The following is a 12,043-nucleotide window of genomic DNA, read 5'->3' on the forward strand; positions in this document are numbered from 1 at the left end:
TTTTTGGGATTCCCGTCCGCCCAGGCGGAAGGGGGGGGCTCGCAGGACTGGGGGGAGGTATTCACACCAACGGGCTCGGAGAGCACTGAGTTCTTAGGCTTCCAGTCGTCACCGACACATGGGGGGGGCCTGGGGAGGGGTGAAGGAGAGCTTGGGAGGGGGGTGGATGTGAGGGACAGGGGATATCGCGAAGTCCCTCCCCTCCTGAGTTCAAGCCCGTCCCCGAGCAAAGGGGAAAGCAGGGAGAGTTCCGATTCCAGTGGGGAAGCAGGAAGTCGTGTCCGAGGCTCAGGCAAGGTAGAGGAGCCAGGGTCCCAGGTGGGACAGGAAGGGGCAAGCAAGGGGGGAAGACCCATCCCTCCAACTCCAGAATTACGCAGGAAGAGGAGGGGCAAGAGGATGGGTCTGCCAAAGCTTTTGTGTTGGAGAAAGACGCGCCAAAAGCCATTAGGAGGTTCTGAAACCGACTGACAACATCGCTCCGTGTAAATAGCAATGACTTGAGCACTGTAAATACGCAGCACCAATAAAAGAATAAAATGCAGAGCTGCGTAGCGTCGTTACTCTGAAGTAGTCCACTCCGGCCACTGTGACACATACTTTCCAATCGACTCCATGGTCTATCTATTTTATATGTACATTAAAAAAACTTTAATATATGAATCACTTCAGAAATTATACATTTATTGGATCGCCGTAGAGTATGGCTGAAAATACCATCTCTCCGGTTCTCACGGGGTAATTTATGAGGCTGTAAATGGGAGTATGCAGCCTCCCGAAGTCTTCTCGAGGGGGTATGGGAAGATGCAGTCTCATCCGCAGATGCCCACCACCAGCTTCGACTTCGGAAAGAAGGAGGGGCTGGGGGCACTGGATGGAAAGCCCCCATGGGAGCCTGGATCTCCAGGGATGCTGATTCTACGAGCGAAAACAGGCTCCATGACAAGAGAAAGATTGGATATAAGTCATGGACATGCTTCAGATAAGGAAAGAAGATTTATTCTGCTAAGCTCAGCCACTGAGAAAACAAAAGATAACAGAGGAATGCACCCAAGAGCAAGAAATGGTATGTGACGGAGCTGAAGGGGGGAGCGAGAACTTTATAACTCTGCTTTACTGTGCCTTACAATTTACTTAACAAAACTCCCTCTTGAAGAACCGTAAACAACATTTATAAAGCAAGCGAGATTGGAAAGTGGGAAATTTATTGAATTTATATGGTTTCTTAAATATATAAACTGTATGAATTGAAAATATAAATAATCAAAGTATGTATTCTTGGATTCGCTTGGAATGTGGTTAAAGATTCCTTAAAACATGGACATCAAAGAGAAGCAATCTCATTAGCGGCTGGAAACTTGTCAAGAAACTTCTGAGTTATGACGCAGTTATAATTTAGATTCCGCCATATAGGAGATAAAGCCGGCTACTATATTAGTCAAAGGGGGAGATAGCCATAAATAAGACATTAGATGTGTGTTTATAGTTCTGACCTGGCAAAAGCTCCCCTGAAAAGGCTACTGTATATTGAGTAGCGATCTGGAGAAATCATCACAGAGGCTTAAAGATTTGATTTATGGGGACTGCTCGAAGATGGCGGTGGCTGGCTGTGAGAATGATCTTTGGATTTCTGGACGGACTTGGCAAGATACCAGCGTGTGAAGGGACAGTGCTAATTTACAGAGGAATCATAGGCATAAATTCACACAGAAACATATATGGTTTGGTCAAACTTGCTTGCTCGAATAGCTCAGGGGCTTGAAAGAAGATAGAAGGATTTTAATAGATTATTGGATAAGATCTGGACTATATTTATTAGAAATGCAGTGACTATAAGAGGACTAGGCTTTCTGAGTCTGAAGCATGCGAGGTCGTATTTAAATTTGTATAATTTGGCAGAAGATTTGGATTAATTGTTTAATTGATATTTGTATAATTTGAAAATGGATTAGATATTTTATTGGAAAATCTAATAAAAATGTTTATTTTAAAATGATACATTTATTCAAAATAGAAAATGAAAGTAAAATGTTATCAAAAATTTTCAAGATAAAAAAAAAAATCTGTAGAAAACTCTGCCCCTCAAAGGTCAGTACTGTACCCCTCTGAGGTCTGTGCCCGAAGCAGTTGCCTAGTTGGCCTGATGAAAGCACCAGCCCTGGTTACATATTGCTGAAGGCACTCCCCTGACGGCTATTTTCATTTACTTTTCATTATCCTGTTCTATATACAGTAGCTCTAAGGTGGATCAGAGTTAGTGGTTTATTGCTCTTGGTTGAAGATTCACTGGGCATAATTCCTGCACAGGGTGTTATCAACAGTTCCAAACAAACCTCACGGGTTGCAGGGTACAAAAAGGATGACTACAAGCTAGATGCTCTTTTTGTTTTCATGCACATGCATTTATAGGCATTTGCATCACCAAAAGGATCTAGAATAGTCCAAGCACCTGCTCAGTGCAGGAAATTCCACTGAAAGCATCCCCAACAGCAGCCCAGCCTCCACTTGAGGTCTTCCACTAAGGGAGATGCCACCACCTTCTTCTTCTTCTTCTTTGCCGATCACTTGTAGCCGAGTAATAAACACAGTTTTAACAGTGAGTCTGTAAGTGACTGTGGAGGCCAATTCTGGATCCACATTTCTTTCCACAGTGGGGACATAGGTTTCCGGGTGGGAGTTGATCAAGGTGAGGGTTTGCCAAGCGTGCCTTCCTCTTAGCACGTTTCTCCCTGTGTTATTGTTATAATTCTGCCTAAATGTAAGGAACAATCACTGTAGGTAATTGGTTCCATTGTGAAACTACTCTGTATCATCAACGGTTTTCTCAAAATGTTCAAGCAAAATCTCAGTCTTCTCTTTTGCTGCCTAAATATACCCAGTGGGTCCGTCCCCCCATACTTCATCACTGGACTTGTTTATTGGCAAGAGAAGTTTAAAAGGTTAAAAACATAGGACCATAACACCATATGGTTATAACCATATAACTCTTTCCCATTAATCTAATTTGAATTTTGTTCTCCACTCATTACTTATAAAGCTTTTATTTATTTAGTTTTTTAGTTGCTTATTTGTTTTCTTTTCCTTCTCTCTTTGGATTTTTGCATCTGAGAGGGGAAGAAGGTGCAAATGGGAAATATGAATAGCAATGCAGAAGTGTCTCTGTGAGTATATACTGCATAGATATAGATACACAAAAAGCAATGGTGAAATACTTTGCCTTTGAAATGTACATGTATGCAGAAAGTGGCAGCTCTAAAAATGGGGGGGGGGCAGTCATGGCTTCCCACAAAGCATCCTGGGAACTGGAGTTTGTTAAGGGTGCTGAGAGTTGTTAGGAAACCCATATTCTTCTCACGGAACAGGGTTGGGTTTTTTTTGCATCCACATCACACTGCTGATTCATGTTCACCTTATAATTAATTACAATCTTGAGCAGGCATCCCCAAACTGCGGCCCTCCAGATGTTTTGGCCTACAACTCCCATGATCCCTAGCTAAGAGGACCAGTGGTCAGGGATGGTGGGAATTGTAGTCCAAAACATCTGGAGGGCCGAAGTTTGGAGATGCCTGATCTTGAGACTCTTTTCACAGGTACGGTATCTGCCTCTCTTCATAGATTTATCTGCTGACAAAGCCAGAGGGAAATTGTTTTAAGAATGGCAACTGTATTTTTACTCTAAATTTTTACCAAGTATCCTAAAAGGCAAGGGAGGGGCGGTGAGTTATCAGGGATGGGTACCACAAAAACAGAATTGCCCCTGTTAAAAAGAGCCCATTGGAGAGTATGTGTTTAAATGTGCAAGTTTAGGTTGGGTGTACAGTATATATTTTATTTAAACCTCTGCAAGAGAGAGTGTGATGAAAGTGTAATCTCAAGTACAAAAAATCTAGGCCAGCTGTGTGCAGTGTGTGGTCTATGGTCTGAGAGTGAATACCGCTGATCTAGGCTGAGTATTAGAGAAAACTTTTTAACTGTAAGAAGATTATGACAATAGAAGAGAAGGCAAAGAAAGGAGTTACCCTAAGCTAGTTACTCATCTTTTAGGGAGGGTTAAGGCTCTTGCAAAAAGTTAATCCTGGGTATTACTTTAGCTGCATTGCACAAGTTATCAAAATCCCTTTTTAAATTATGTACAACAAATGATTATTAAGATGATGCATGTTGTTTATTAAAGGATTGCCAGCCAGCATGTATAGTACTGTGTGATGCAAAAGCCTTAAGTGAGGTCACATATTAATTGCCAAATGAAATTATTTTAAATTACAGGGTCTTTTGCTGTAGAAATAACTACAGAGGTATGTAATCCTTTCATTGTGCTGACATTACTTAAAATGATCCTCCTCAATACAGGAGTGGAATAATGTAAAGTCCAGCACTTTATGTACTGGTGATTTCCATAGAAGTCATCCCATCAAAGAACGACATGCAACATGAAACTGCAATTTGTGTGTGTGTGTGTGTGTGAAATACAATATAATATTATGTGCGCCTGCTCAGATGTAAGTCCTACAGTTCAGCAAGGCTTACTCCCAGGAAAGTATTACTGTATAGGATTGTAGCCCTAAGGTTTCCCCCCTCAAAAGATTAAGTATTCGGTGCAGATGGTCCTCTTATAAGTGTTTTCACATTTAGAACACTGGTGTATAGAAAATCATAACATACCCAGAGCTCTTTTACAGCTGGGACTCACCAGAAGTCAGTTCTGGTACCTCTCCGATGGGCGTCATTGTCATTATAAGAGAACAAGGGAGGAGTTCATGGTGAGTTCCAGCACCTCTTTTTCTAGAAAAAGAGTTCTGCATATAGCATCCCATGTGGCAATGACAGAGGCAAGGAGAGGACTCAGCTACATTAGTCAAAAAAACAGCATTTAAAATGCATTATAAACATGCAACACCAGATGGCGCTGTAGAGCAGAGAACTTTTCTGTGTGGTTTTACATAGAGGTGTTTTTTCTTTTGTTAAAACAATTAAATTTAATATTTATTTATTGCGGGTTTCTTCCCCTGTGTGTAGATCAGGGGTCAGCAAACTTTTTCAGCAGGGGGCCGGTCCACTGTCCCTCAGACCTTGTGGGGGGCCAGACTATGTTTTTTTTTAAAAAAATATGAACAAATTCCTATGTCCCACAAATAACCCAGAGATGCATTTAAAATAAAAGGACACATTCTACTCATGTAAAAACACCAGGCAAGCCCCACAAATAACCCAGAGATGCATTTTAAATAAAAGGACACATTCTACTCATGTAAAAACATGCTGATTCCTGGACCGTCCGTGTGCCGGATTGAGAAGGTGATTGGGCCACATCCAGCCCCCAGGCCTTAGTTTGGGGACCCCTGGTGTAGATCCACCCTATTTCTCGGCCATCACTGCATCCTCAGAGTGCCACCCAGTTGGGAGCCCCAGAGCCCTTTGAAAAATCCACCATGTAAAATCTACAGCATAGTTTGAGGACTAAGTTGCTTGGACCTTGATGCAGTGGTTAAGTCAAAGTCATGACTATGTCCTAGAGCACCATTCTGGTCTGGCTGTGTGGGACCCATTTCGGTTATAGTGACCTGAAGACATGGACAATATACTTCAAGGGGTCTGGCTGACCACATGTCTCTTGACCCCATTGTGGTGACTAAGTTCTTATTGAAGTGGATTAGCTGAGCAGGTCCAGGGGTGGTTAATGCCTAGTTGTGGGAGAGGGTGATACTGCCTGCCTTGAAATAAGCAGTGGTCTGCCTTTTCCTTCAGAGACCCTCCCTGGACCTTGAAGTATTTGACAAATAATGCCCAGTGACTAGCATACAGTCATAGGTACCTCTGGTTACGTTTGCTGCGGGTTGCGTATTTTCAGCTTAAGAACGCGGCAGACCCGGAAGTGTTTACTTCCAGGTTCCACCGTGCGCACATGGATACTGTTAGGCAGTTGAATGCACATGCGTACTCCGCCCATTTCCCTCCCTCCCTCCCTCCCACCCCGTCTGCGTAGCCCCGGGCTCTGGCAACCCAAGCTACGCCACTGCTCCGAGGTCTCTCATCACTTGGAGTGTTGGGAACAGCACATTGCAGGGAGGAAGAGTCGCCCAATTCATAAGTCCCCATTTCAAATCTTGTCTCATCCACTAATTCACCACGGGGATTGAGCTGCAAGTCATGGAGTCTCAGGTTTGAAATTCACTTCCACCATTAACTTGTTATATTTGTGGTAGGGGCTGCTGCAGCTGCTGACCGGACTCTCCCTCTTCCCTGGCTGCTGCTTAGCGGGTGGCATCCCACCCCATAAATCTCTGGTCCGTTTACCTCCCCCCCCCCGCCAGTCCCACATTAGATTCAATGCCTAGTTTAAAGGATCCAGTTAAAAGTAGTAAGTGATATGACAGACCTTCTTCCTGACACTATGCAGATCTACTCTTACAGTATTGGGCTAAACAAACAAATAGTATAAACTGGTATAAGAGTTTTCTAAGCATGAAGTCATGCCACAGTGGCTCCCATATTGCAAATCTAATGTATGATAGGCTCCATAGTGACTGTAGACAGGTCCCCCCCCTCTCATCTGCAATAATACTGACTCACCTTACAGTCATAAAGTATGTCCGACATGCGTTGAACACTTTAAAGCACTATATAAAAATGCTAATTATGATTGTTCTTATTATCTCGTGTGGTGTAGCAAATTGTGGCCTAGATGAATGTGGTTTAACTTGTGGAAGCTGTTGCTGGTAGCTCTTTTCCATACTTCTCATTGTGCATGACAATTGGGGAGCCATGCCGATTCCCGGACATTGCAACCGTTGCAGGCCAGAAGCATTTCACTCATTCGACTTCACACATGCCTTAGATGAATCGGTGTTTTGAAGGTGCAGTATCAAATAATTTGCCTTGAAGTGTTAAGCAACATAATAAAATAACTCACAATTTGAATGGTTAATAAAACCTGTGAGGTTTTTGATCTATTAACAGGTGTTTGATTAAGGGTGTGTGAAAGAAAATCCAGAAGAATTGTGTAAGAAGTGGGATTCCTTCAAAGGTTTGGAAATCGGTTCAGCAGGAAAGAAGAAAGAGTCCATACCAGAGAGGAATGGCAAGCTAAGATGATGGATTACGCTGAAATGGCAAAGCTGACTGGAAAGCTCAGGAACCAAGAGGACAAAAACTTTGAAAAAAGAATGGGGAAAGTTTATACTTTGTTTAAGAGACCAATGCAAGCAGATGAAAACACTAGCAGGATTTTAATCTCACTTGTAATGTAACAAATACTATGGAAAATATGGATCGATATAAAACATAGATTATGGAATAATATGCAGTTGTAAATGTTGACATTAGGACCCATGGAGGGGATGGGGGAGTCTCGAGATTCAGAGTAATCTCTGTATATGGATATGCATTTGGATTGTTATAAATTTACATTTGTGAAATCAAATAAAAACGATTTCAAAAGAAAAGGAAATCAGTTCAGCCAGTGCTAAAATACATCTCTGTTCTAGAAGGGAGGTGGCAGTTGAGTAATGAATATTATGCCATTGAATAGCGAACACGTGTGGTGGCTGCTGACAGAAATGGACCCCAAATGGGATCGCCCAAAAACAAGAGGGAGAGACCAGCAGGAGGTAAGCCCAAGGTTTGCAGAAGTACATTTAAGAGAGCCGCTCCAGAGGAAGAACCGTGAGGAGAGAGAGACTTTGTGCTGGCCATCAGGCAATGGCTTTTTCCACCTGCCTTGCCTACTCCCTCCAGCCCTAGGAGCCTTTCAAAGACCATGACTTTGAGAAACAGCAGGAGCAGCTGCGAAGGAAGAAGAGGAGCTCAGAGATATTTTCTTTTAAAAGTTTATACGTTGTGTGTCCTTGTTTCTCAATTTGATCCTTTTACGTGGTTTAGTATGTTTCATGGTATTTTATGCGTTGTGACCTGCCATTATTTTTATTGATTGTTGTTTAGTCGTGTCCGACTCTTCGTGACCCCATGGACCATAGCACGCCAGGCACTCCTGTCTTGCACTGCCTCCCGCAGTTTGGTCAAACTCATGTTTGTAGCTTCGAGAACACTGTCCAACCATCTCGCCCTCTGTCGTCCCCTTCTCCCAGTGCTCTCAATCTTTCCCAACATCAGGGTCTTTTCCAGGGAGTCTTCTCTTCTCATGAGGTGGCCAAAGTATTGGAGCCTCAGCTTCACGATCTGTCCTTCCAGTGAGCACTCAGGGATGATTTCTTCAGGGCCCATTTGACTTCACTCTCCAAGATGTCTGGCTCAAGGTCAGCAACCACACTACCTGGGGTGTACGAGACCTCCATATCTTTCTGGTATATTTCTGGTATAATTCCTCTGTGTATTCTTGCCACCTCTTCTTGATGTCTTCTGCTTCTGTTAGGTCCTTACCACTTTTGTCCTTGATTATGGTAATCTTTGTACGAAATGCTCCTTTCATATCTCCAATTTTCTTGAACAGATCTCTGGTTTTCCCCATTCTATTGTTTTCCTCTATTTCTTTGCATTGCTCATTTAAGAAGACCCTCTTATCTCTCCTTGCTGTTTTTTGGAAATCTGCATTCAGTTTCCTGTATCTTTCCCTTTCTCCCTTGCATTTTGCTTGCCTCCTCTCCTCCGCTATTTGTAAGGCCTCATTGGATAGCCATTTTGCTTTCTTGCATTTCCTTTTCCTTGGGATGGTTTTCGTTGCTGCCTCCTGTATAATGTTACGAGCCTCCATCCATAGTTCTTCAGGCACTCTGTCCACCAAATCTAAATCCTTAAGCCTGTTCCTCACTTCCACTGTGTATTCATGAGGGATTTGATTTAGATTGTATCTTACTGGCCCAGTGGTTTTTCCTACTTTCTTCAGTTTAAGCTGGAATTTTGCTATAAGAAGCTGATGATCTGAGTTACAGTCAGCTCCAGGTCTTGTTTTTGCTGACTGTATAGAGCTTCTCCATCTTTGGCTGCAGAGGATATAATCAATCTGATTTCGATGCTGCCCATTTGGTGATATCCATGTGTAGAGTCGTCTCTTGTGTTGTTGGAAAAGAGTGTTTGTGATGACCAGCTTGTTCTCTTGACAGAACTCTTATTAGCCTTTGCCCTGCTTCATTTTGAACTCCAAGGCCAAACTTGCCAGTTGTTCCTTTTATCTCTTGATTCCCTACTTTAGCATTCCAATCCCCTGTAATGAGAAGAACATCCTTCTTTGGTGTCATTTCTAGAAGGTGTTGTAAGTCTTCATAGAATTGGTCGATTTCACTTTCTTCAGCACTGGTAGTTGGTGCATAAACTTGGATTACTGTGATGTTAAAAGGTCTGCCTTGGATTCGTATCGAGAGCATTCTGTCATTTTTGAGATTGCATCCCATTACAGCTTTTGCCACTCTTTTGTTGACTATGAGGGCCACTCCATTTCTTCTACGGGATTCTTGCCCACAGTAGTAGATATGATAGTCATCCGAACTGTTCGGATTTTTATTGATTACAGTTTAGTAATTCCTTACTGTAATTGCTAAGTGTAAACTTTTTAATTATTATTTGCCGATATTTAATTTCACTGTTTACTATTATAGTCTAATGAATTGTTGAATGTTGCTTTCTTTGATATAAGTTGTTTATTTTAAAGTCATGCTTCTATTTCAACTTTTTTTATAGGATCAGATTGTTACTAGGTGTGTGATCTTTGCTGTCTATTTTGTCATTTATTCAGCTTGCAAACCGCCTTGTGTGTAGTAATATAGAGAGGCGGTATACAAATTAGAAATGAAATGAAATGAAAAAGAAATTAGGAAGGTGGGGGCAACCATAAGGGATGCGGGTGGCATCGTGGTCTAAACCACTGAGCCTCTTGGACTTGGCGATCATTTGGCAGTTCAAATCCTTGTAACGGGGTGAGCTCCCATTGCTCCGTCCCAGCTCCTGCCACTCTAGCAGTTTGAAAGCACGCCAGTGCAAGTAGATAAATAGGTACTGCTGTGGTGAGAAGGTAAACAGTGTTTCTGTGTGCTCTAGCTTCTGGCACAGTGTTCCATTGCGCCAGAAGCGGTTTAGTCATGCTGGTCACATGACCAGGAAAGCTGTCTGTGGACAAACGCCGGCTTCCTCAACCTGAAAGCGAGATGAGCGCCGCAACCCAATAGTCACCTTTGACTGGACTTAACCATCCAGGGGTCCTTTACGTTTTTACCTTTTACCTACCACCACCACCAAAAACCAGCCCAACAGCAACAGAACTTTTGCTGTCTTTTGCTGAATCAGAGTGACTTTCTAGGATTTCAGATGGGGATCTTCCCTCGGCCCTAACCTGGAAATGCCAGGGATTGAAATTGGGACCTTGTGGGTGCTAAACAGATTCTTTACCTCTGAACACTGGCCATTCACCTGAGTGCTAGCTGGAAAAGAAAAGCAGAAAGCAAGTGGTTATGGTTGCAATGCACTACTTGGAGGGGACGTCTGGCTGGAGTCTGCAAAAGGAGCCCTTGTATTAGGAGGTGAGAAGGCATTGCAACATTTTATGGTGGGTCCCACTTGCATATGGAGGAAAAGAGGAGCTGTCCGGAGACACAAAGCCATAACCCATCTCTTTGTGAAAAGTGCAGTAAATCTTTTTTAATATCCATGCAGAACAGACAGGTGTTCTTGCTATTAGCGTCTCATCCAAAGAGAAAGAGAAAGAGACGAAGCCCACACATCATTAACATCTTTAACATCTACAAGCTATAATTATCTCTAATAGCAGTACACAGGACTCTGCAGTTTCAAAGTGCTTTACAGACATCAAATAATGAAGTGCTTATGACATCCAGATAAAAAAGATGAGGAAACTGTGAGGGCGAAATAAGCAATTTTCCCGTAACTGCATATGGGAAAGCAGTGTCTGCAGGGATGAGTTGGGGTATTAATCACACGGGTTTGTACAGTCATGTCGTCAGGAAAGAGGCACTAATTCTGGCAGAGAATTCTCAACACCTCACCAACATCACTACCCAAGATCCTTTGAGGGAAGCCATGACAGGTAAAGGAATATGTCGGGCACTTGCACCAATACCTCACACTTAGATCATAGCTTCCAAGTTCTCCCTTTTTTAAAGGGATTTTCCCTTATGCTGAATAGGCTTCCTCGCGAGAAAAGGGAAAACTTGGCAGCTATGACTTAGATCCTTCTCATCGGCCCTCTTTCTGAGAATGATTGATATTCTTTGGTCCACTTTGAAGCTGCATTTTTGTGGCAAGTTGGGTTGGTGGGTGGGTGCAGGATGGTAAGAATGACCTTGCGGGAGTAATAATATTAATAATAATAATAATATCGGCGAGCCCCAACAGAATATTAAAACACAATAAAAGATCAAACATTAAAAACTTTCCTAAACAGGGTTGCCTTCAGATGTCTTCTAAAAGTCAGATGGTTATTTATTTCCTTGACATCTGGTGGGAGGGTGTTCCACAGGGCGGGCGCCACTACCAAGAAGGCCCTCTGCTTGGTTCCCTGTAGCCTCATTTCTTGCAGTGAGGGAACCACCAGAAGGCCCTCGGAGCTGGACCTCAGTGGCCGGGCTGAACGATGGGGGTGGAGACGCTCCTGTTCCTTCAGGTATACTGAGCCAAGGTTGTTGAGGACTTTGAAGGTCAGCACCAGCTGTCTGTCTAGACCCGAGTTCTGCTTGTAACAGTGGTCAGTCAGATGCCTCTGGAGATACACAACCCATCTGTATGATGATGACAACCATTCCCGCTTTATCTCCAGAACATGCTATTCCAAAATGAGGGGATGCTATGCAGGGCAGCCCCAAAGCATTTTGCTGCCTGAAGTGGAACAGCAAATCGAAATAAACACAGGAACAAAATCATGGAGCATCAGGCTAAGATTGGGTTTCTTCAGTTATGTTCGAACCAGGAGGCAACACACAAGCAAGGAGTAGGTCCTTGGTATGAGGAAAGATGGAGAGATGCTATTGGGAGACAGAGAGAAGGCAGAACTACTCAACAGCTACTTTGCCTCGGTCTTCACCTAAAATGAAAGCACTGCCCACCCTGGTGATAACAAAATGAACTAAACAACAACAACAAC

This window comes from Zootoca vivipara, chromosome 4 (assembly GCF_963506605.1).
Source record: "Zootoca vivipara chromosome 4, rZooViv1.1, whole genome shotgun sequence".
Taxonomy (NCBI): Eukaryota; Metazoa; Chordata; class Lepidosauria; order Squamata; family Lacertidae; genus Zootoca; species Zootoca vivipara.